At 37.8% G+C, this 27413-nt stretch overlaps 1 protein-coding gene across 1 annotated transcript in view; it reads left to right on the forward strand.

Moving 5' to 3' along the window:
- Positions 1-27413, forward strand: part of CFAP47 (cilia and flagella associated protein 47) — a 560199-nt gene that overhangs the window by 52786 nt on the left and 480000 nt on the right. Inside the window, exons 3-5 of the mRNA XM_021080094.2 lie at positions 2959-3049; positions 8259-8315; positions 9061-9275. The gene's annotated coding sequence lies outside the window, so the exon portion shown is untranslated. The remainder of the gene's footprint in view (positions 1-2958; positions 3050-8258; positions 8316-9060; positions 9276-27413) is intronic.

Raw genomic sequence — 27413 nt, forward strand, 5'->3', positions numbered from 1 at the left:
CCCCTCCCTAGTTCTACCACTCTGTCTTTTCATTTTTACCCCTTCATGGAATTATCCTTTCCAGCTTTTCCATTCTCACTCACTGTATTCACCCTAGAATCTTTCATTGGCCCTTATCAAATGACTCCCAAACCTATCCCGATAACTTCACTTTCATGCCCACCTTTCAAAATGTTGCTTCATGGTTCTCTCCAGCCCAACTTGACATAGTCCAAATGAAGCTCATCATCTTTAGCCCCAAGTCATTTCCTTTTTTCACTCCAGGGACTCACCCCAGATATCTCAAGCACATCTTTGTCTCTCCTTCATATTCTGCCTCCAATCTGTGGTGCTGCTGTATAGATCTGGACTTACGACTATGCCCACATTTATTTTTTCTTTTCCATCTCCAGTTCCACCATGAGCCCTATATCAATATGTTCACTTACATAATAGTTGTTGAGCTGATTGCTGTAATCCCCCATCCAATCCTCCTTCTTACTGCCAATGGACTAGTTATCCTAAAATATGACTATGATGCTGTACCTTCTTAATGAGTTAGTGAAAAAAACTCTTGAACAGTCCCCATAATCGAGTATTAACTGGTCTTTAACGATCTCTTGCCACTTCCTATGTGTGAAATGATTTAATCAATCTGTATTCTGAGCTGCCATTTAAATGGTATGCAAGTTTATTTACCGCCTGTTTTTTGCTTATATTGCTTTTTCTCCCTCAAATGATTTTCATGTAATCCCCACATTAAAAGCCACCAAGGCTCTTTCCAGATATTTTCCATGTTCAGGCAGCTCTCCTTCAATCCTATAGTCCATTGTTTCTACCCTTTTAGCAGTCATTGCATTTTTTGTATATTATATATTTTCCAGGTAAATATTGCATCCTAAGTTTTTATTTTTCTGATAGGGGTGTTTGGTGTCAAAGCCAAACAAATTTTTCTGGATTCTGGAGAAGACCTTACACAGTTCCTCACATAGGAAAGATTTTATTATGTTGAAATAAAAGATGCTAAAAATATACTAGAAGAATATATGATAAATACCTTGCACTTCAACAAGTAAGTGAAAGGTTTTTGTCAGAAGGAAGGGTTGGAGGGGAAACGAAGAAGGCATAGAGCCATAAAGTTGGAGAGCATCTTTTGGCCTGCCAAACTGAAAGCGCATCTAAAGCAGTTAACACCAGTGCATGTTTAAGACAAGTGAGAATCATGAAGCAACAGTAGGTTTGTTAGATATAGGAAGTGCTTGGTTCCTTAGAATGTACTTGTAATCAAGGGTTCCTGATTTTTCAATCATTAAAATTTATCCTTCTAATCAGTCATATCTTGGCATGCAGCTCTAATCCTGGCTGTTGCTAAGCAAAAAGCATTCCAGTCCTAAAAAATCACAGTGATCTATTTTATTTACCAGTTAGACTTAGTCTCATATACATTCTTTTCTAAAAATTAATTTTCTGCAAGGAGAGAGTAAGACGAATTATTTTGTCAGCCCCTGATGTTTTGAGATTAGTTGACATTGTATAAATGCATCCACTTTTTTTCTCAGGTACTGCGTGGTCTCATTCATTGAATAAGAGTACCAGTGAACACTTTATTTTAAAGGAACATCAAAACCCTTTCTCCTATAATCATTGTAATAAGAAAAGATAATTTCCTGTCCTGCCATTAATTTGAAACATTACCACATGTTAAGGGAGATTATCAGCAGTGAAACCAGTGGTAATATTAGTGACTGACTGGAAATAGTGCTGAGAGAGAAGAAGGAATGAAATGAGGGAGGGTGAGGGAGAGAGAGAAAGAAAGATAGCTAGAAAGAGAAAGAATGAGAATATTTATGGGGGGGGTGGTGGTGCACGGAGTGATTCCTAGGGTTTAATGTATACAGTAACACAATAGGTTTGTTAAAAAGGAGATAAGTAGGTGATAAACCCAGAATTAGAAATTTAGCCCATCCTGATTTAAAGCCTCAGAATTGCGTTTTAACAGGCGTTCTCAAGTGATTCTACACCTGAAATCTATGGTGTATATTTTAAATTAAAATATATTAGGTTCTGGCCTTGCACTAATTCCTACATCATCACCCCTTAAGTCCTAGAGGCATATTTCAGTAACAGAAACCATTTCATTTAAATGAAAACACATCATAGGTTTAATTTTTTGAACTGGACTCCACTAAATATACTGATGACATATATTAAAAAGTCCCTCTTTTTGTGTGTTCTAAATCACCTTCAGTAATTTTTCTGAAGGTTCAGTGTGGTTAAACTCTAAAATGAGCAAGGTGTTGGCCACAGACACGATTTAGGGCTTTTTACTTTATGTGATTGGATCTATATTTGGTTTTTGACCATGGAGAAATGTTCAGAAAGAACTCATTTTAATGTCATTCCATAACATTTTGAAATGTCCAGTGAACACAAAATTCTGAGGTATCTAATTATTTTATTTTGTAATGCAGTCCATGTCTCCACTGACACCCAGCCAATACACCAGGGCTCTTTAATAAGTACATAGTTAAATGTATTTTAATGGCATGTATATTGAAATTGATATTATAAAATGTAACTGCAACTATTCTGGCTGTGAACAAATTTTACCTAATATATACTACATGGCCCATGTAAAAGTGTTTGACGAGAGAGAAAGATAGGGTTGACTAAAACTTATTCCATATCTAAAGAAAAGGCTGGAAAGTTACTTGATCTCTCTTTCTAGATGGGAAACTGTAGATATATCTCTTATTATGAGTACTTATTTTTCTGCAAAATCTGTGATGAATGGAGTGTTTGAGAGGACAGTCAAATTTTAAGTACATAGGAATTCTGTTATCAGTGGCCTCAGTAAAGATAATAACTATCCTGATTTTATATCTGTTAACTTTTTATGTGTAAATTCACTTTAACGATCAACATTTTTAATACCTAAACTTGTTTGTAATCTTATTCTCTATTTCCTGCCATTTGTAGAGATTTTCAACAAAGATAAACTGTGATCTTACCATGGAGATGCCACATTCCAAGTCTGCCTGTTTGAATCCCTCTCCTATGACATAGAGCAGTAAGTATATAACATGTCAAATTTTACTCTGATACCTCTTCTTCATCTAAGATACTGTGCTGGTGTCATCTTGCCAAATAATATTGACTTGTTTAATGTATGTTATTCTCATAAGTATTTTTTTTAAAGGAGGGATACCTAGGTGATGTGAAATTATCCTTTGACCTTCTATATAGTTTTTAAAGCTGTGATAAAATTCACCTAACATACTATGCACTATTTTAACCATTTTAAGGTATACAGTTCAGTGTCTTTTAGTACGTTTAAAATGTTGTGCAAACATCACCATCTAATTCAAGAATATTTTCATCACCCAATAAACACATACACAAGTCTTTTTGTGTATGATCTTGGGTCCTGTTGTATGATCTTTTTTATGTGTTGGTGGATTTGGTTGGCTAAAATTTTGTTGAGTTTTTTTTTTTTTTTTTTTTTACATCTATAGTCATCAAAGATATTGACCTATAATTTTTTTTGGTGCTACCTTTGTCCAGTTTTGGTATTAGGCTGATGAAGGCTTCATAGAATGTCTTTGGAAGTGCTCCCTCCTCTTCAAAGTATTGGAAGATTTGAGAGGAATTGATTTAAGTTCTTCTCTGTATGTTTGGTAGAATTTGCCTGTGAAGCCATCTGGTCCTAGACTTTTATTTCTAGGCATTTTTTAAAATTGTATATTAAATTTCACTTCTAGTGATAGGTCTGTTCAAATTATCAGTTTCTTCTTGATTCAGTTTTGGTGGACTCTGTTTCTAGAAAGGTGTCCCCTTCTTCTAGATTGTCAAATTTATTGGCATATAGTTGCTCATAGTATTCTGTTATGCTTTTTAAAAAAAAAAAAATTCTGTAGTATCAGTTGATGTTTCTCCCTCTTCATTTCCTCTTTTTTTTTTTTTTTTTTTTTTTTTTTTTTAAATTTTGGTTCTCTCTTTTTTTCTTCTTGGTGACCCTGGCAAGAGGTTTGTCAATTTTTTTTTTTTTTTTTTATCTATTCAAAATACCCGATCTTGGTTTTATCAGCTTTTTTTCTATTGTTCTTTAAATCTCTATTTACATCATCTTGATTTTTATTACTTTCTTCTGCTGACTTTAGCTTTTGTTTATTCTTCTTTTTCTAATTCTTTAAGGTGGTAGGTTAGAGATTTTCTTGTTTTTTTTTTTTTGTCTTTTGTTTTTTTTGTTGTTGTTGTTGTTGTTATTGTTGCTATTTCTTGGGCCGCTCCCGCGGCATATGGAGGTTCCCAGGCTAGGGGTCTAATCACAGCTGTAGCCACTGGCCTACGCCAGAGCCACAGCAACGCGGGATCCGAGCCACGTTTGCAACCTACACCACAGCTCACGGCAACGCCGGATCGTTAACCCACTGAGCAAGGACAGGGATCGAACCCTCAACCTCACGGTTCCTAGTCGAATTCGTTAACCACTGCACCACGACGGGAACTCCTTTTCTTGTTTTTTTAATGAAGGTCTTTATCACCATGAACTTTCCTCTAAGAACTGCTTTTGCTGCATCCCATAAATTTTATGTGGTTGTGATTTCATGGTAGTTTGTCTCGAGGTATTTTTAAATTTCCTTTTTGATTTCCTTGTTGACCTATTGATTTTTTAGTTACATGTTTTTCAGTCTCCATGTAGTCAAGTTTTTTCAAATTTTTTTCCTGTGGTTGATTTCTGGTTTCATGCCATTGTATCAGAGAAGATGCTTGAAATAATTTCTGTACTCTTAAATTTGTTGAGGTTAGTTTTGTGCCCCAGAATGTGGTCAATCTTAGAAATGATCCATGTACGCTTGAAAAGAATGTATATTCTGATTTTGGGGGGGATATAATGTTCTGAAAATGTCAATTAAGTCTAACTGTTCTTTTTATCTTTTAGGATTTCTGTCACTTTTTTGATTTTCTGTCTAGAAGATCTGTCCATTGATGTGAATGTGGTGTTAAAGTCTCCTACTATTATTGTATTCCCATTAATTTCTCCTTTTATGTCTGTTAGCATTTGTTTTATGTATTTAGGTGCTCCTATATTAGTTGTATATGTTGATGAGTATAATATCCTCTTCTTGTATTGATCCTTTTATCATTAAATAGTGTCCCTCTTGTCATTATAGCCTTTGTTTTAAAGTCTGTTTTTTCTCATTTGAGTAGTATGACTCCCACTTTCTTGTCCTTTCTGTTTGCATGAAATATCTTTTTCCATTTTCCATCCTTTCACTTTCAATCTATGTGTGTCCTTTGCCCTAAGCAGGGTCTCTTATAGGCAGTATATTGTAAGCTCTTGTTTTTTTAATCCAGTCCTCCATCATATGTCTTTTGATTGAAGCATTCAGGGCAGTGACATTTAAGGCAATAATTGATACGTATGTATTTATTACCAATTTAAAACGTGTTTTCCAGTTGATTCTATATTTCTCCTTTGTTCCTTTTTCTTTTTGTGATTTGATGATTTCCTTTTACTTTATGCTTGTGTCCTCTTCTTTTTGGATTTTGTGAGTGTGTTTTCTATTTTTTATTTTTGGTTGCCCTGTTTTTCAAGTTTGTTAACCCCTTCCTATATCTGCTTGCTTTAGACTGATAGTCATATAGGCTCAAACACACTTAGAAAAAACGAGTCTAGGTTTTCTTACTTTCCTTTCCCACATTTTGTGATTTTAATGTCCCCTTTTACATCCTAATGTTTATTCGTTTGCTTTTCCTTGTGTTTGTCATCCCTGTCACAGATTGGTTTATTTCTTCTTTTAGATCTGTAGCCTGGCTTATTTAAGTGAATACTTTCCAATTGTGATTTCCTCCATCCTTATTTACTTACTTCTTTCTTATTTAGAGGAGATATTTCAATATTTCTTTTAGGATAGATTTAGTATTTATGTTTTCTTTTAGTTTTTGTTTCTCTGAGAAATATTTTGTTTCTCCTTCTATTTTAAATGATTATCTTGCTGGATAGAGTATTCTAGGTTACAGATTTTTCCTTTTTAGAACTTTGAATTTTTCTTGCCACTCTTTTCTGGTCTGTAGCATTTCTGTAGAGAAATCAACCAACAGCCTTATGTGGATTCCCTTGTAATTAACTCTGTTTTTTCTCTTGCTACCTTTAGAATCCTCTCCTTATCTTAAAATTTTGACATTTTTATTATAATATGTCTTAGTGTAGGTCTGTTTGGGTTCATCTTGTTTGGAACCTTCTGTGCTTCCTCTGTCTGTATATCTGTTTCCTTTAGATTTGGAAAATTTTCAGGCATAATTTCCTCAAATATATTCTCAAATCCCCTTTTCTCTTTCTTCTCCTTCCCAGATCGCTATTATATGTAGATTGTCAAGCTTTATATTATACAACAGACAGACCTCTTATATTGCTTGCTTTCTTTTTTTTTTTTTTTTTAATTTGGTTTTCTGTCTGCTGTCCTGATTGGGTAATTTCCATTATTCTATCTTTCAAGTCACTTATTTGTTCCTCTGCATTATTCATTCTGCTATCCATTACCTTTAGCTCAGCTTTTGGTCTCAGCAAATGAATTTTCTAATTTTTCTTGTCTTCTCCTTTATCATTTCTATTTCCTTTCTATAGTAATTTGCATGTGTGTTGATAGCCTTTCTTAGTTCCTGCAGTAATTTCATTACATCCTTCCTGAACTCAGTGTCTGTTAGACTCTAGAGGTTTGTTTCATTGTTTGCTCCTTCATGGGAATTCTCCTGTTCTTTTAACTGGGAATGATTTTTCTGCTTCTTCATTTTGTTTATATTTCTCTTACTCTGTGATTTTAAGGAAAACAGTCATCTACTGTAGTATTGGAAGGCTATTATTTTTTGATGGGAGCATCCCTGGGTAGCTTGTGTGAATTTACTTTTTTTTTTTTTTTTTTTTTTTGGCATGAGGGCTACTTTTGGGTTGGGTGCTTGTTGGCTCTTTCCTCAGCATGTGTATCCTTTATCCTTTTGGTAAGGGATGTACAGGTGCAGGTTTAGGAACACGGTTCTCCCATGGAGGTGAAGGCAACAGACTGTGCTTGGTCACAGGGCTCTCAACAGTGGCAGCAACCCCCACGGAGGTAGCGATGCCTGTTCTCTGGACCCTTAACAGTGGCGGTGGTAGACCCCACTTGTTCCCAGGGAGGTGGGGTGGCAGGTAGCTCCCAGTCATGGAGCCCTCAGTAGGAGCAGTGATCCCTGGGATGATGGGGGTGGCAAGTGGTGTCAGACCACTGCTGAACCCTCAACAGTGGGAGGCTTTGTCCACCTCTGGAGTCTGAGATAGCTGCAGGGGCTTGCACCCAGCCCCATATCCTGCACAAGTGGTGCCCGGCCACCTGAGGTGCATGCACTTGTGGAGAAATAAATGCCTATGGCATTCCTACCCTCCTCCTCTCACACACGCTTTCAGTGGTGCCTTGCCTCTCTGGTGGGTCCAGGCCTTCTCCTGCACTCCCTGGGCTGTGAGACACCACTCCCTTGCCCCTTCAGGCCATTTTCAGGCTGCCATCCATACTCCTTGCACTGACCTCCAAAGCCAGAGCCTCAGCATCCAGAACTACCTGCTCCAGCAGGGGAGTGTCTTAGGCTGATATGTGCTGAGCAGTAGCACTGACCATCTGGGTGGCTATCTCTATGCTTCGCCCTCCTCAGACTGGCTGCTGTGCTTTTCGCTGAGGCTTTGAGGCTCTCCCTCCACCCAGGATGGTCAGGCGGCCTCCCAATGTTTGGAACCTTTTCCTCTTTCACAGCTCCCTCCCACGGGCACTGGTCCCATCCTGATTCCTTTTTCTTTCTTCTCTCTTTTTTTCTTTTGTCCTACCCAGTTAGGTGGGGATTTTCTTGCCCTTTTAGAAGTTGAGGTCTCTGCCAGAGTACAGTAGATGTTCTACGTGAATCATTCTACATGAAGATGTTTCTTCTTGATGTATTTGTAGGATAAGATGTGCTCTGTGTCCTCCTCATCTGTCATCTTGATCCGATCCCCCATGTGTTTATTTTTGCTTTTATATCTTTTATCTTGGGAGACTGATTTAGGAAAACATTGCTGTGATTTATGTTTGAGATTGTTTTGCCTGTGTTTTCTAATAGCAGTTTTATGGTGTCATGTCTTATATTTAGGCCTCTAAACCATTTGGGTTTATTTTCATTTATGATGTAAGGGAGTGTTCCTTATACAGTTTTATGCATATCTCTTGATACGCATAAAACTTTAGCAAGGGAAACTAATTTTTCCTTTATCCTTCTAGGTTCTTGGCTGTTTAATAACATATACCTCCTGTATTTGTGGGAGAAACCCAGAAAAAGTGAGTGACTCCTTGAATGGTCCAAGCCACCACCTTAAATCCCATCTCCAGCTAAAGACAAGATGAGGTTGTTGAGGGATGGGGGAAGAACCAGTTATGGAAGGTTTTCAGTCAAAGTACAGCTATGATTTTTATACTGATTTATATCACTGCCATCTACATTGTTAAGATTTTTTTTAGAGATTTAGTCATTCTCTTCCTGGTACACTGAGGGAGTAATCCTTACAAATGGAGATTTCCCTTGTAAATGTAAATGAGTCTTATAAAAGGGTAACTTCTACTTGGTTTCCACAGCTTCTCCTGAATATGCTGTTTCTCAAAATAATCAGCTCAAAATAATCCTATGCCAAAAAGGCATAGTTTAGGGTGCATATTCTACTATCCTTCAGATATAAAAGAACAATAACGGAAATCTTTTGGGTTGAAAGAACATATGCAAGGGGTGGTAATCCAAATGTCACTTCTTAAGTAAGCCTAACTATGAAGAATAATAAATAAGTACTTCTACCATTTCTTCATGTAGAAAAAAGTAGTCTGAAAATGGCATTTAACATGCTTATTCTTGTATGGGCTATAAATAATTAAAGGACTGAGGACTATGCTTTAAATAAAAGATATATGCCAGTGTAGACCTCATCAAAGAGGGAGAAAAATCCTCCTAGATACTTTTCCGAGCACTTTCCTGCTGCTCTTTTGCTTTCATTTGCTTAAAGAAGCTAGTTGTTAGTGTTCTCAATGTCTGAAGTTTATTACAGGGGAAGTTCTACATCTTTACATAGCAGGGGTTCTCAGCTTGAGAATTTCCTCGGCTGTATGCAAGGCATTTGGCTTGTTAAACACTGGGAGAACTAAGAAGCTCTGAGAACAAGCTTTCCAGATGTGAAAAACAAGCCACACAAATGTGATTCAAGAACAATAGTTCAGAATTGGAAGAGGATGGAGATTTGGATACAGCTCAAGGTGGGTCATGTAGGGGTTCATAACATGCCTCCCTCAAGTGTGCCACTTTTGCATGAAGAATCGTTTGAGTTAAAGGCATTCAAAATATTGTTGGTTAAAGAGATTCTACTGCTCCTCCTTCAACTACCTAGACAAATTTAAGTTGGAAATATTTTCCTGAAAAGAGTTATTACAGGAGATAAATTTTACCTAAATGTCCCCATCTGTATGGCAGGGACAATCTAATTACCAAACGTCTGTTCTTCTTATCCTGCGACTGACTCTCCTGTCCTTGGAAGCCCCAGGCCCCTATCCCTTTCCTTAGCACAGGATATACCTCATTTTAGCCTTCTGTCTCTGAACCTCTCATGTGTGGGATTGCTATACTACGTAATTAAATTTTATTTTCTCCTGTTACTCTGTCTCATGTCAATTTAATTCTTAGACTGGCCAGAAGAACCTAGAAGGGTAGAAGAAAGTTTTGTCCCTTCCTAACACTCACATATGTATCTCTGTCCCAGCATTCTGGTCCTCATGGGAATCCAATGAAGGGGAAAGAAAGAAAGAGTGAAAAGTAAAACTTACCACACTTAAACTCCTGAAAACCCTCAGAGTATAAGGCAACACTGCTTCGTGGCCAGTATAGCAGTCTAGTGAAAGTGGAGATAAAGTGTATTTGGTGCCATTTAGAGTAATATTAATAGTAAAGTTTGCATCTACAAGGCAAAGGAAATGGAACATTTTCATTTAAGGGAACAGCAAGGCCCTGATTGTGGCATGGGATAGGAGGTTCATGTCACAGCCAAATTACGAAAGGATAATAATGGCAGAAGTGTAATCAATTATCACTATATGCCAGAGGGAAATGGCAGATGTTATATAATAGCTCAAAGAACAAGGGTGAAACTCCACCATGTTTTATTGGAAGGAATTTTAAGTCATTAGGAGATCCACAGATCTCAATCACAGAGGGAGAGAGAAAATAAGCAAGCTCTTTTCTGTGCTATTTATGACACTGCTTTTATCCCCAGGCTCTTGTGACCTGGAGGTGAAAAGGCAAAGTTAGTTACATTGATAATGTTAGTGGAATCATGGTTGAACAAGTGAAATGTCATGTAATGGGACTGGGGATGGATAGGATTTAGGGGAACTAGAAAACTGAGTTTAAATTTTAAAAAGCAAAATGATGCTGTTGAAGGTTGTTAAGTAGAGAATTGGTCTAGTCTAAAACCTTTGGTTCTGTTTCCCCACATGAACATTTGGAACAATTTTGATTCATCTGAAATACACAGACGCATATAAATATTTCTATGCTTAGAAAAAAATCTTAGAAGGAAGTGATTGCTACAGTTTGTAACATGAAAGATAGGATTCATTTTTCAAAATCCTGAGTTGAGTTATAAGTATATGTTAAATAAAATAATAATGGGAGTTCCCGCTGTGGCGCAGTGGAAACAAATCTGACTAGGAACCATGAGGTTGCACGTTTGATCTCTGGCCTTGCTCAGTGGGTTAAGGAACCAGCATTGCTATGAGTTGTGGTCTAGGTCGAAGACACGGCTCAGATCCCGAGTTGCTGTGGCTGTGGTGTAGGCCAGAGGCTACAGCTCCGATTAGACCCCTAGCCTGGGAACCTCCATATGTGGCCCTGAAAAGACAAAAAAAAAAAAAAAAAAAATGTCCCGGATGTTCATCATTGGCAATAGTACAGATATTGGTGCGAAAGGGGAACACACAGGTTACTCCATCCTGAATCTAGGATATATCCTTGCCTTGCTATCACTACAGTAACCAATATAGTTTATTATAACAGCTTTTGCCAGTGCCCCTGCTATCCTGTTCTCTGCCCTATTTCTCTAACACTTCGCTATCAGACTACTTTTCTGAAAAAATACGATGAATCTTTCATTCTCTTGCTCAAGAACTTGAAATGACTCCTTAGTGCTTGATAATCTATTATGGCAAATAAATGGCTCTATAATTCCTAATTAAATTTACTTCCCATTTTCTAGCCCCTAATTTTTCTTACCACCAAGTCTATTGCCAAGTTGCTTCCACCTATTCCACTTAGAGGAGGGTTTAATAACTTTCCCATCCTTTTCCCTCCACCTTACATGTCTTGTCCACACTCCTTTTTCAATAGGTCATCTCTAATAAGCTGGGCCCTTTCTTCTGTAGGGGAGCAAAATTCGCCACCTCAAAATGTGGTTTTTTGGCATGCAGATTTTCATGAGCTGAAAAAAAGTTCAAGACTCAAAAGAAGAACCTTTGACCTTCCTCTTAATTGCCTGAAAAAAAATTAGATAGAGGGCCTGCCAGAACACAACTGTAATGTACACAAGTGTGGTGGGGGAGATTCTGCCGAGCCTAGAGATCAGAATCTACTTTGTGTTCCATGGTCTCTGGTTGGCCTTGCATACATTTCTTTAGCAAACATTGGCTTTTCCACTTCCATGTAAATTACCTTCCTCCCCTTTGAATTCCCAAACCACTATCCCCAAGATCTTTTTTTGTCCTTAGCTGCAGATGGTATTTAAGGTGAGTATTTAGATGAGTTTCTCAGTTTTTCTGGGTCTCCCCATGTATACATGTTGTGAATTTTTTTGTTTGATTTTCTCCTGTTAATCTGTCTTATGTCAATTTAATTCTTAGAACTTAGAGGAAGTTAGAAGAGAGGAAAAACTTCTTTCTCCCTGACACTTTCCTTCATTCCCTCTGTGGTTATGAGAAAATGCCACACAAGTAAGTAGTCTAAGTAGTCTGAATATTTCTTCTTCTTTTCTTTTCTTTCTTTCTTTTTTTTTTTTTCTTTTTTTCTTTCTTTTCTATTTTTTTTTAAGGGCCGTTCCACGCGACATATGGAGATTCCCAGGCTAGGGGTCAAATCAGAGCTGTAGCCCATGGCATACACCACGGCAATGCCAGATCCGAACTGCATCTGCAACCTACACCACACCTCATGGCAACACCAGATCCTTAACCCACTGAGCAAGGCCAGGGATCAAACCTGCATCCTCATGGATGTTAGTGAGATTCTTTTCCGCTGAGTCACGACGGGAACTCCTGAGTATTTCAAGTTTACTTAGTTATGCACCACTTTCTTTAAAAGAAATTGGAGGACAAGGACAGAGATTATATTTTATACATTTGTGGCAATCTACATTAAACCCAACATGGTGCAAGATCCGCTATATTGAAGGAGAGCAGAATATGCCTCTTGAGCATAATGATTATCTTGAGTTGGTTATTTTTAAAAAGCTGCAAGAGTTCCCTGGTTAACCCACTGGTGGCTCAGTGGGTTAAGGATCTGATGTTGTCACTGCCATGGCTCTGGTTACTGCTGTGGTATGAATTCGGTCCCTGACCCCAGAATTTCTGCATGCCATGGATGCAGCCAACCCCCTCCTTCTGAAGGAGACCTTCACATTTACAAAGCAAATCTCCACTTAAAAGGGTGTTTTCCTTTCTGTACCAGGAAGAGGAGGATGACTAAATCTCTAGAAACTCTTTATTAATGGAGAAGGCAAAGATTTAAATCTGCATAACAACCAGGCCCTGATTTACTATGCTTTACCTGATCACCTCCCATAACTTGCCTTCCCCTCTCCCAGTGTCTTTCTTTGTCATTTACCTGGAGAAAGAACTGAAGTTGGTGAATTGAGCCCTTCAGGGAGTTACTCAGTTTTCCTGGGTTCTCCCATGTGTACAGTAGATATACATGTTTTTCAACTTGTTTGTTTTTCTTCTGTTAATCTTTTAGTACAAGGGCTCTCAGCCAAAAAACATAGAAGGGTAGAGGGAAAATTGTTTTTTCTTCCCGAACAAGATACACATAGGAAATAATCGTTTGTCTGGGCTTTCAGTCCTGACAGACCTAGCACTTGAATCTTAACTTCTTCCCTTTTAGTGGTGTTATGTCTCCAAGGTATAGTTACCTTATAATTAAAATGGGCATAAGAGCTATTCTAATCTTAGGATATAATGTGATACTGTTTGCCTGAAAAATAATGAGTAGACAATAAATGTGCTATTACTAGCCTATAAAGGCACAATTGAAAGCATTGTTATTGAGAGCTTGGTCCAGTAGCAGGTGAAAAGAGACCTTTATCACTTTCCCACCATGTAGTATATACCTACTGTGTTGCTCAAATATGCTATGGGACAGAATCTGACAGGTGTGAGAAGAATGGAGGCAGATATCCATTGAAAAATTATGATTCTGAGGAGTTCCTGTCGTGGCTCAGCAGTAACAAACCTGACTAGTATCCATGAGGACGCAGGTTTGATCCCTGGCCTCATTCAGTGGGTTAAGGATCTGGTGTTGCCGTGAGCTGTGGTGTAGGTCCCAGATGAGGCTCAGATCCTGAGTTTCTGTGGTTGTGGTGTAGGCTAGCAGCTGTAGTTCTATTCAACCCCTAGCCCGGGAACTTCCATATGCCGCAAGTACAGCCCTAAAAAGCATAAAAAAAAAAAAATTATGATTCTCAAAACTAACTCCAGGCTGCCCTTTACCATCTTAGGACTTGTGAATTTTGGAAGTTAGGAGAGATTTTTTTTTTTTTTTTGGTCTTTTTACCATTTCTTGGGCTGCTCCCACGGCATATGGAGGTTCCCAGGCTAGGGGTCGAATCGGAACTGTAGCCACCGGCCTACACCAGAGCCACAGCACCTCAGGATCCGAGCCGTGTCTGCCACTTACACCACAGCTCACGGCAACTCTGGATCCTTAACCCACTGAGCAAGGCCAGGGATCGAACCCGCAACCTCATGGTTCCTAGTCAGATTCGTTAACCACCGAGCCACAACGGGAGCTCCAGGAGAGATATTTAAAGGCATTTATTTGCCATAGTTCAGGCCAAAGTTGTCAAGAACTGGAACAGAGCATAAGACATAACATTAGGAATAGACATAAAGAATGGAACCAAGAAAGTCAATGAAGGAAAAAGACAAGATTTGCTGATCCAGAAATATTGTTAAGAGATTAACCTCCATTAAGCTAATGGAAATATTTCTTCTCTTGATTAAAAAATTATAAAAGTTTCCCAGAATAGCGTGACATTCAAATCTTGGACTGTATTTTAGAAATAAAGGACAGCATTTACAGCCGTCACATAATAGCAATAAAAGTATATCTCATTTTAAATAAGAGTATATCTCATTGTTGAGCTGTCACTCTGTTCCAGTTTTGTACAGTGTCTCCAGTCCTCAAAATATCTCTAAGATCCTGTCACTACTATTACTCCCTATGACAAATGAAGAAAAAAAGCCTGACTTACACAGATTTAGTAATTTTTCTAAAGTCACATGGTTGGTAAATATCAGAGGCAGGGCCAGTCTTACTCCAAAACCTGTGTGTTAAAATGCTGTTATTACACTTGCCAGGTTGCATCAGATGATTTACTTAAATGGAAATGGTGATGCTCCACCCTCATGGTTTCTTCTTTTTGCTCATCTTTATCTTCATGTGACTTTAAAGGCCTTACTTTATACAAATTTTTCAAGCAGCAAAACCATTAACAAACATTTATCGAGGTGATTACATTACCAAACCAACTTGGGTCCACTTACTCGCATGCGGTAAAGCCCATCTACTGACACTGGGTTGTGGTAAAGGAAAGTGCAGCGTTTATTGTAAGGCACCATGGGAGGAGTCCAGGACAGTTAAAGCTCAAAAAGTCCGAACTCCCCAGGGGGTTTCAGCAAAGCATTTTTATTTTAATTTTATTTTTGTCTTTTTGTCTTTTTAGGGCCACACCCATGGCATGTGGAGGTTCCTAGGATAGGGGTCGTCAAATCGGAGCTATAGCTGCCGGCCACAGCAACGTGGAATCTGAGCCATGTCTGCGACCTATACCATAGCTCACGGCAACACCGGATCCATAACCCACTGAGTAAGGCCAGGTATTGAATCTGCAACCTCATGGTTCCTAGTCAGATTTGTTTCCACTGCACCATGATACCAACTCCAGCAAAGCATTTTTAAAGGCCAGGTAGGGGAGGGCGTTGCAGGGCCTATGATAAGCTCATGCATAATTATCTGACTGGTTGATAGTGAGGGAACAGGACCATGTCACAGGGGTTTACATCAATCCTCAGGCTTCAGTGGGCCTGGAGGCTATGTGCTCATAGTAGTCAAGTAGTTAACATCTTCCATTTGGTTTTAGCATCTGTAAAACAACTCAGGAAATGTGCATTAGGTACTGTTACCTAGTTACTTCAGAGAGGAGCTAAAGTAGAGGATATGGGGGAGGGGTCTGTACTCATAAGGCCCTATAGGGTCCTACTTGGTTACAATCATAGGTGTTTCTCCTTGTTACTTTGTTTAATCTTCACAGTCCACCTGCAATCTAGGCATCATCACAACTCACTGCCAACACTGTCATTCACACTTAACAGATGAAAAAACTGATGCACAGAGAGATAAATGTCTAAGGACTCATGGTCAGATGGTGGTGGCACCAGGATTCAAACCCTGTCAGGCTGATCACCAAACCTGTATTATAAAACACAAGACAAAGATTATTACCTTGCCAGTATGTTGTCTGTTTTTTTGTAGATTTTCTTAAAATTAAATTTTATCTTAATTAGTTTTAGTCCATTACTCCAGTCTGTCATGAAGACTTGAATCTTGATTATCTCATCTATCTATTCTATTAGGTAGCTTGCCAAGGTTTCCGGCATCTGCAAATTTGAGATTTAAATTATATTTTTTTCCCTTAGCTTTATTGAGGTATAATTGACAATTAAAATTTGTATATATTTAAGGTATATAACATGATGATTTAAAATACATGTAACGCATTGTGAAGTAACTACCACAATCAGGTTATTTTAAAAAATCCATCTCCTCACGTAATAGCATTTGTGTGTATATATGTGCGTAGTAAGAACACCTAAGATTTACTCTCCTAGGAGTTCCCATTATGGCTCAGTGGGTTAAGGACCTTATGTTGTGTGTAAGAATGCTGCTTTGATCCCTGGCATTGATCAGTGGACTAAGGATCCAGCGTTGCCACAAGCTGTGGTGTAGGTTGCAGATGTGGCTCAGATCCACTGTTGCCATGGCTGTGGCGCAGGCCCCAGTTGTTGCTCCAATTCGACCCCTGGCCTGGAAACTTCCATATGCCATCAAATTTAAAATAAAAAAAGGAAAAAAAAAGATTTACTCTCTTAGCAAATTTCAGGTATACACTACAGCATTGTTGACTAGAGTCATCATAGATCTCCATAATTTATTCATTATATCACTGAAAGTTTGTAACCTTTGCCCAGCCTCTCCCCATTTCCCCTAACCCCCAGCCCCTGGAAAACACAATTCTAGTCTCTGGTTCTATGAGTTTGACTTCTTTAGATTCTACAAATAAGTGAAATCATATAATATTCATCCTTCTGTTACTGGCTTATTTCACTTAACCTGATATCTTCTAGGTTCATCCATGTTGTCACACTGGCATGATTTCCTTCTTTTTATGACTGAATAATATTCCATTATTATTATATAAATTCACTCATCAATAGACACTTATGTTGAATTGCATTTACTCTGCCTTGCAACAGAATTGAATTATGAACATTAATAAAGCCAAATAGAATTCTCTCTTTCTCTCCCTCTCTCTTTAAAACAGACTCACACACACCTCATACTAAGACACTCATACATATACATACAACAAACTAAACAAATCACTGACACTATATGGTATAAGTAAGGGCTTAAATATTATATCATTCACAATAATCACAAATTAATTGTATTTTCTGTTTATATCTGACAAAATTCTGTGCTAGAATCTAACAAATTCTCTGCCTAATAAGTTCCAAAATTATTCAGGTATAGGGCTACAATGACACCTTATTTCCTAAAACTAAGAACATATATTTGACTACTTAGACTTAAAGCATCTTCACTGCATCTCCATATATATCATTAGGTTATTTATGATTTGGGCATTGGCTAGAGTATCTTGAGATAGATGGAATCAAAATTTGTAGTGTTTTTGAACAAATAATTTTTTGAACAAATAATTTTTTGAAGAAATTTGTAGTGTTTTTGAACAAATAATGATGTTCAAGTGGGAATTGCTATGGCCTAAATATATGAACAAGCAATATGCTTTATTTTTAATTTTGAAACAATTATAGACACTCAAGAAATTGCAAGAATAAGATGGAGGTCTTTGTACACTTCCTCCATCCTCCCATAATGATAATATCTTACATAATTACAATACCAAAACCAAAAAATTGGCTTTGATACAATACAGTTAATGACACTACAGGTTTATTTACATTTCACCAACTTGTACATGCATTGATATATGTGTGTATGTATGCAGTTTTGTGCTTTTTTTCAAATGTATAGATTCATGTAACCACCATAACAATCAAGATACAGAGAAGCCCATCACAACAAATAAATAAATTCCCTTTTACTACCCCATTATATTTATCTTGCTTATGTCCCTAACTCCTGGTAGCCATTACTCAGTTCTTTATTTGTAAAATTTTGTCATTTCAAGAATGTTGTATAAATGTTATCACACAATATTTAACTTTTTGTCGGTACCTGTTGGATTTTTGGGCAATGAACTTCTCCAGCAACCTGTCTGGGACACATAGGAGTCCAAATGAAAATGAAAACCCAGGGAGCTCACTGCCATGCTATTCTTCAAGTCCCAAGGACCCTAGCAAATTTGCCTCATTCTCCCAAACTTCTGTGAAGTCTTTCTATGTTTGTTTCATGTATAGGGGTTTTAGCTGTAGAAGGAACAGAGAGAAATATGTCCATTTTACCTTTTCCAGAATTGGAAGTCTAAATAAGCTCTTAAAAAACAAAATTATATTTGCCCTTTGATGACTTCTCTCACACACAGAGATGTATTTAGGGAGAGCTGTTAAAAGTGGTTGTGTGAGTGGCAATGTTATTCCTCTATTTTACCATGGCATTTATATTATTTCAAAGAAGGCAAAATTGTTTCTTTCTTTCTTTCTTTTTTTTTTTTTTTGTCTTTTTGCCTTTTTCTAGGGCCACTCCTGTGGCATATGGAGGTTCCCAGGCTAGGGATCTAATCGGAGCTGTAGCCACCAGCCTACGCCAGAGCCACAGCAACTCGGGATCCGAGCCATGTCTGCAACCTACACCACAGCTCATGGCAACTCTGGATCCTTAACCCACTGAGCAAGGCCAGGGATAGAACCCACAACTTCATGGTTCCTCGTTGGATTCATTAACTACTGCGCCACGACAGGAACTCCAGTTTCTTTTATTTTCTTTTTCTTTTTTTTAAAAGGTAAACTTAAATGGAAAAAAATACTATTTCTTTTCTTTGATTTTTAAAGATCATTTTATTGATTTGCCAAGTAGTCGTGAATATTTGTTAGTGTATAAATCCAGAACACATTGTCCAAAGAGTTACCCAGTAATTCAAAAATTCTATTCATGTCTTTGAACTTTTAGTTTAGTCCTACAAAATATTTGTTGCTAAAAATCTTAAGAAGCAACGTAGTTACCCAGTAGGATAATAAATTATGTGCCACACTACCAAAGAAAAAAAATATAAAGAGATGGTTGAAGTAGGGCAGTTTGGGAAGCTGACTTAGAGATGGAAGTTCTGAGGTAAATCATGAGGTGTGGTGATTAAGGATGGACAGAGAGGAAGCAAAAATTTTCAGAGGATCTTTTCCCTGGAAATGCACATTTTAGGTGGTGTGTCCTAGAGAGGTTTCCATGTGCCTCTGGGTCATCTTGACATCATTTCTTTTTTATATGCATTGATTAATGGGGATAGCAAGTCATAAAATTGTGAGTAAATGATAGCAACTGAAGTAGAACTCAGGGATACACAGATACCGTAACAAACTCCTTAAAGGATGCTATTCAAGAGAGACTTTTTTGTGAAATTGGTCATTTGGTTTTCATAATGGGATGAGCATTACATTTTATTTTTTTTCAATGAAGTTATTACATTTATAGTTGTACAATGATCATCACAATCCAATTTTATAGGATTTCTATCCCACAAACCCAGCGCATCCTCCCACCCCCCAATCTCTCTCTTTTGGAAACTGTGTTTTTTTTGTTTTTGTTATTTTGGGTTTTTTATTTTTGTCTTTTTGCCATTTCTTGGGCCGCACCTGTGGCATATGGAGGTTCCCAGGATAGGGGTCGAATCGGAGCTGTAGCCGCCGGCCTACACCAGAGCCACAGCAATGCGGGATCCGAGCCATGACTGCAACTTACACCACAGCTCACGGCAACGCCAGATCCTTAACCCACCGAGCAAGGCCAGGGATCAAACCCGCAATCTCATGGTACCTAGTAGGATTCATTAACCACTGAGCCACGACGTGAGCTCCCTGGAAACCATAAGTTTTTTAAACGCAGTGAGTCAGCATCTATTCTGAGAAGAAGTTCATTCTGTCCTTTTTTCAGATTCCACATGTCAGTGAACACACTTGATGTTGGTATCTCATTGTCTGACTGACTTCACTTAGCATGATAATTTCTAGGTCCATCCATGTTGCTAAAAATGCTGGTATTTCGTTCCTTTTAATGGCTGAGTAATATTCCATTGTGTATATGTACCACCTCTTCTTGATCCACTCCTCTGTCAGTGGACATTTAGGTTGTTTCCATGTCTTGGCTATTACAAATAGTGCTACAGTGAACACTGGAGTACGTGTGTCTTTTCAAGTCATGGTTTTCTCTGGATAGATGCCCAGGAGTGGGATTGCTGGATCAAATGGTAGTTCTATTTTTCATTTTCTGAAGAATCTCCATCCTGTTTTCCACAGTGGATGCACCAAGTTACAATCCCACCAACAGTGTAGTAGTGTTCCTTTTCCCCCACACCCTCTCCAGCACTTACTGTTTGTAGACTTTTTGATGATGGCTATTCTGGCTGGTATAACGTGGTACCTCATAGTGGTTTTGACTTGCATTTCTCTAATAATGAGTGATGTTGAACATCTTTTCATGTGTTTTTTGGCCATCTGTATGTCTTCTGTGGAGAACTGTTTAGATCTTCTGCCCATTTTTTGATGGGGTTGTTTGTTTTCTTGGTATTGAGCGATAGGAGGTGTTTATAAATTTTGGAGATTAATCCCTTGTCAGTCACTTCATTTGCTTTCATTTTCTGCCATTCTGTGGGTTGTCTTTTCGTGTTGTTTAGGGTTTCCTTTGCTGTGCAGAAACTTTTAAGTTTGATTGGGTCCCATTTGTTTATTTTTGCTTTTACTGTCATTACTCTAAGAGGTGGATCTGAGAAGATGTTGCTGTCATTTATGTGGGAGAGTGTTTGGGCTCTGTTTTCCTCTAAGAGGTTTATAGTGTCTGGTCTTATATCTAGGTCTTTCATCCATTTTGAGTGTATTTTTGTGTATGGTGTTAGGGAGTGTTCTAATTTCCTTCTTTTCCATGTGGCTGTCCAGTTCTCCCAGAACCACTTATTGAACAAGCTGTCCTTTCTCCATTGTATATTCTGGCCTCCTTTGTCATAGATGAGTTGGCTGTAGGTGTGTGGGTTGAATTCTGGGCTTCCTCTCCTGTTCCACTGATCTGTATTTCTGTCTTTGTGCCAGTGCCATGTGGTTTTGATGACTGTTGCTTTGTAGTATAGTCTGAAGCCAAGGAGCCTGCTTCCTCCAGCTCCATTTTTCTTTTTCAGGATGTCTTTGGCTATTCTGGGTCTTTTGTGTTTCCAAACAAACTTGAAAATATTTTGTTTGAGTTCTGTGAAAAATGTCCTTGGTAATTTGATAGGGATTGCATTGAATCTGTGGATTGCCTTAGGTAGTATAGTCATTTTGATAATATTAACTCTTCCAGTCCACAAGCTTGGTATATCTCTCCATCTATCTGTGTCCTCTTTGATTTCTTTCATCAGTGTCTTATAGTTTTCAGAGTACAGGTCTTTTGTCTCTTTAGGTAGGTTTACTCCTAGGTATTTTATGCTTTTGGATGCAGTGGTAAATGGGATTGCTTCCCTAATTTCTCTTTTTGATCTTTCATTGTTAGTGTATACAAATGCCATCGATTCCTGTGTATTAATTTTGTATCCTGTGACTTTGCCAAATTCACGGATGAGCTCTAAGAGTTTTCTGGTACAGTCTTTAGGATTCTCTAGGTATAGTATCATGTCATCTGCAAATAGGGATAGTTTACTTCTTCGTTTCCAATTTGGATTCCTTTTATTTCTTTTACTTCTCTGATTGCCATGGCTAGGCCTTCCAAAACTGTGTTGAATAGTAGTGGTGAGATCGGACATCCTTGTCTTGTTCCTGATCTCAGCAGACTATTTCTTGAATAGGAAAACTTAGTATTTTAAATTTAGCAGTTTTCCCAAACTTATGCATATATAAGGTCATCCCAATTCAAAATCATAAAGAACATTTTTTCCTAAAACACACAAAAAATTCTATTGTTTATCTGTTTCATTCAGGTAATAGGTGAGAAGAGTTAAGAAATCTGTGCAATGGATGTCTTTGAGGAAAGAATTTTTATACCAAATAACAAAGATAGTCTAAATTGCTCTAATTCAAAACAAAAAATTGAAATACCAAGACTTAAATGGACTTGTTAGATCAAAAGCATGTAATTAATTCAGAATCTATAAACAGACCTAAGTGTATTAGAGAATTTAGTGTATCATAAATAAGTCATTTTAAATCACTGTACATGCTGGCTAGAGTCACTGCTGTGGTCTTGATTTGATCCCTGGTCTAGGCACTTCCACATGACTTAGGCATGCCCCCCACAAATGTATATGCATATGTTTCCTCTAAACTCTAAGAAATTAATCATAAGAAAAACATATAGAGAAGTATGAAAATAAATGTTAGTAAAAAGTTACTGATTGTGATACAAGTATAACACTAAATAGATGGAAACAACCTAAATGTCCAAAGAGAGAATTGGTAAAATATATTAGGGTATATCTATAAAACTGAATAATATGTAACCATCAAAATGATTATTTAGATATGTATGTATAGGCCAAAAATAACTCCTTTATATTATTAAGGGAAAAATTTAATAACAGTATTATAGTCTACACACTATTTATTTATTTGTTTATTATTTATTTTTTTAAATCTTTTTTAAATTATTATTATTATTATTATTATTATTATTTTTGTCTTTTGTTGTTGTTGTTGTTGTTGCTATTTCTTGGGCCGCTCCCCTGGCATATGGAGGTTCCCAGGCTAGGGGTTGAATCGGAGCTGTAGCCACCGGCCTACGCCAGAGCCACAGCAACGCAGGATCCGAGCCGCGTCTGCAACCTACACCACAGCTCACGGCAACGCTGGATCGTTAACCCACTGAGCAAGGCCAGGGACCGAACCCGCAACCTCATGGTTCCTAGTCGGATTCATTAACCACTGCGCCACGACGGGAACTCCTTTAATTATTATTTTTAATAGATATTTTCCCAATACAATTTTTTTTTCTACCGTACAGCATGGTGACCTGGTTACACATACATGTACACATTCTATTTTCTCACATGATCATGCTCCATCACAAGTGACTAGACATAGTTCCCAGTGCTACACAGCAGAATCTCATTGCTAATCCATTCCAAAGGCAATAGTTTGTATCTGTTGACCCCAAGCTCCCCAACCACCCCACTCCCTTCCCTTCCCCCTTGGCAACCACAAGTCTATTCTGCAAGTCCATGATTTTCTTTTCTGTGGAAAGGTTCATTTGTGCCATATACTAGATTTCAGGTATAAGTGATATCATATGGTATTGGAACTAAAGACTCTCATACTGAGTGAAGTAAGTCAGAAAGATAAAGACAAATACCGTATGATACACACTTTTTTTTAAAAAAAAGTATAAATTGGAGTTCTCGTCTTGGCTCAGCAGGTAATGAATCCAACTAGGAACCATGAGGTTGCGGGTTCGATCCCTGGCCTTGCTCCGTGGGTTAAGGATCCAGCATTGCCATGAGCTGTGGTGTAGATTGCAGACAAGGCTTGGATCCCACATTGCTGTGGCTCTGGCGTAGGCCGGCAGCTACAGCTCCGATTGGACGGACCCCTAGCCTAGGAACCTCCATATGCCGTGAGAGTGGCCCAAGAAATGGCAAAAAGGCAAAAAAAAAAAAAAAATAGAAAGAAAAGTATATTTTAATGTATGTTTAGAAGAAATTCAGAATGCTGATAGTGATGACACTGAGTTATATGATGCCTGTGATATTTGTGTGATTTCTGCCTTATATTTTTGACATAACTTTTCATTTAGTATTTATTGTTTAGATGAGAGTAATATATATAGAAACCATTTTTGTCCATTAACAAAGACTACATTTCAGATTATCTGTAACTAAAATGTCTGTATTAATTAGATATTGCTGCATAAAAAATTATCCCCAAACAGCCGATTACTATCTATCATAGTTATTATGGATTAGAAATTTGTGAGTGGTCTAGATGGTCACTTCTGGCTTTGGGTCTCCTAGATGGTCTCAGTCAGGACTCAGACTGCAGAGCTGCAGTCATGTGAAGGCTTGACATGGGCTGAAACACTAGATACCAAGGTGCCTCATTCACATGACCGGGAAGATGGTGCTGGCTCTCGGAAAAAGACCCCAGTTCCTTTCCTCATGGCATTCTCCACAGAGCTGCTCATGTGTCCTCAGTATATACCTGCCAGTTTCTCCCGCAGCGAACAGTCCCAGGGCACAAGGAAGAAGGTGCAATGTCTTTTGTGACCTAGCTTGGAAGTCACAGTGTCATATCCACAGTATCCCGTCAGACACAGGTTTACCCTAGTCGATATTGGAGCAGACTATATAAAGGCATGTGATTTGGGAGATGAGGATCATTAGGGACCATCTTGGAAGCTAACATAATTTCTTAAAAAAAAATAAAAATAAAAGAATACATTTATAAAAATTGTAAAATATAGAATATTTATGTTGTACTAGCAGAGCAAACTGACGGACCTTAGAAATCAACTGAAATGATTAAAAGTGATAATTATAGAGAAAATATTTTTAATATGAGGTAAACAAAAACATACATATAAATAAACCAAAAGGCTATTAACCACTGTTTCAAGTGATTAGTAATCAAAGATTGAAGTAAAATGAAGAAATTCAGGAGTTCCCCTCATGGCTCAGTGGAAACAAATCTGACTAGCATCCATGAGGAGGCAGGTTTGATCCCTGGCCTCACTCAGTGGGTTAAGGATCCCTTGTTGCTGTGAGCTATGGTATAGGTCGCAGACATGCCTTGGATCTGGTGTTGCTGTGGCTATAGCATAGGCTGGCAGCGACAGCTCTAATTTGACCCCTACCCTGGAAACCTCCATATGCCGTGGGTGTAGCACCAAAATAAAAAAAGGAAAAAAAAGAACTTCAAATGATTATATTAGAGAGTAGGATTATGGGTAAATAAAAATTTTTCTTTTCTACTTTAATGTTGCACTACTTTTTTGTAGTAAGACATGCATTTAAAAAAGAAAATTGGAGTTCCTGCTGTAGAGCAATGGGTTAAGAATCTGACTTTAGTGGCTTGGGTCACTGTGGATGGGAGGGTTCAATCCCTGGCCCGTGCAGTGGGTTAAAGGATTTGGCATTGCCACAGCTGTGGCGTAGTTTGCAGCTGTGGCTTGGATTGAATCCCTGGACCAGGAACTTCCACATGCTGCGAGTGTGGCCATTAAAACCAAAAACAAAATCACAGAAATGTATTATTTATTACGCTAGACTTTAAGTCACTGAATATTCTGTTACTCTGTACTTGCAGTAATGGATTAGTAATTCAAAAAATAGTGAAACTGTTTTAAAATACAAAATCCTAAAAGTTAGTGACATATCTAATTATAAGAAAATACTGCAAACATCAAGGAGCAAACTTAACTCAATGATACATATAAAAAAATCAATATTAGGGAACTATATCTAGTCACTTATGATGGAGCATGATAATGTGAGAAAAAAGAATCTATACATGTATGTGTAACTGGGTCACCATGCTATACAGTAGAAAATTGACAGAACACTGTAAACCAGCTATAATGAAAAAAATAAAAATCATTATATAAAAAATTAAAATTATCCTCTCCTCCATAAAAAATATTGAATATGCTTCTGTAAAATTTAAGGATTCATCTCTAACAGACTAATAGCTATTTGAAATACGAATTTTTCTCATTCCCCAAATTCTAACTGGAAATTTCCTCCCTCATTCCAAACTCCTTAGAGAAGAATTAATAATTCAGAAATTAGGTAGTAGGAGTCAAAAGATTGTTAGTCTGACTTGACACTGGCAAAAAGATGAAGGTGAATATTCTTTCTTTTCTCTGCCTCCTTTTTGATGACACCACTGGACTAAGGAGGAATTCTAGCCCCAAATCTCAACTTTGGAAAGTTAATATCATTTACTAGACCCACTGTTCTAAGTGACTGACCTAATTTTCTTATACATGTCATAATTTTATTTAGACCTAATACTATTAGATTCTGTTAAAATTAAGTTTAAAAAAATCAACTCTGTAATTCTTCCTCCATGGTTCCTTGGTCAGAGTCTAAAAGGAGGAGGAGAAAAATAAGAAAGAATGACACATATTTCAAGAGAGGGAAAAGGAAAAGTAATAGCACAGCTGATGCACCTAAGCCTCCCAGATTGTGAGAAGCATTGATGGTTTCAGAGATACCTATACCTACTGTTGTGCTACACTCATAAATTCCATGCTAAAAGCCTGAAATTAAAAAAAAAATTATTTTCTTCCTGCCTACCTGCCTTTTATTTATTTTTGAAAAAAAATTAAAAATTATTCCTTTATTTATTTGTTTTTTATTTTGTTTTTTTCCACACCTGCAGCATGCCAAAGTTCCTAGGCAAGGGATCAAACCTGCACCACAGCAGTGACACTGCCAAATCCCTAACCACTAGGCCAACAGGGAACTCCTGAAATTTTTTTTTAAAATTTTTAAAGTTTTATAGTTTCATTTTAAAAGTTTTATAGTTTTTTAAATTTTATTTTATTTATTTATTTTTGTCTTTTTCTAGGGCCGCACTCATGGCATATGGAGGTTCCCAGACTAGAGGTCTAATGAGAGCTGTAGCCGCCGGCCTATACCACATCCACAGCAACGCGGGATCCAAGCTGCTTCTGTGACCTACACCACAGCTCATGGCAATGCCGGATCCTTAACCCACTGAGAAAGGCCAGGGATCAAACCCGCAACCTCATCGTTCCTAGTTGGATTTGTTAACCACTGCGGTACGACGGGAACTCCAGTTTTTTTATTTTTAAAGTTTTATAGTTAACTTACAATGTTGTGAATAATTTTTGCTATACAGCACAGTGATTGAGTTATACATATACACATATCCATTCTCTTTCAGATTCATTTCCCGTATAGACCATCACCGAATATTGGGTAGAGTTCCTTGTGCAGGTCCCAGTTGGCCAGTCATTCCATATACCAGTGTGCATATGCCAATGCCAAACCCCCAGTTCATCCTTCCTCCCCTCCCACTTGTCTCCTTTGGTAACCATAAGTTTGTTTTCAAAGTCTGAGTCTGTTTCTGTTCTGTAAATAAGTTCACTTGCGTCCTTTCTTTAGATTCTATGTATAAGTGATATCATAGGATGTTTATCTTTCACTGTCTGTCTAACTTAGTATGATAATCTCAGGGTCCATCCATGTTGCTGCAAATGGCATTATTTCATTCTTTGTTATGGTCAAATAATATTCCATTGTATATATGTGCCACCTCTTCTTGACCCATTCCTCTGTCCGTGGACATTTAGGTTGCTTCCATGTCTTGGCTATTGTAAATAGTGCTGCTGTGAATGTTGGGGAACATGTATCTTTTTGAATTACGGTTTTCTCTGGATAGATGCTCAGGAGTGGGATTGCTGGATCATATGGAAACTCGATTTTTAGTTTTTTGAGAAACCTCCCTACTGTTTTCCACAGTGGTTGTATCAATTTACATTTCCATCAACAGTGTAAGAAGATTCCCCTTTCTCTGCACCCTCTGCACCCTTTTTTAATGAAATGAAGAGCTAAGTAATATAAAGGGAATACTGAAAGCTCCAGTCGAACATCTTGCCTCCTGGACAAAAATACCTGAGTTTTCCTTTTGTTTTTATTTAACATGAACTAGTTATACCACTGTCGTTTCCTTTTCTTGTCA

This window comes from Sus scrofa, chromosome X (assembly GCF_054392235.1).
Source record: "Sus scrofa isolate SSC_HxYL_T2T_F1_AM1 chromosome X, Sscrofa_HxYL_maternal_Yorkshire_Landrace_v2.0, whole genome shotgun sequence".
NCBI classification, from domain to species: Eukaryota; Metazoa; Chordata; class Mammalia; order Artiodactyla; family Suidae; genus Sus; species Sus scrofa.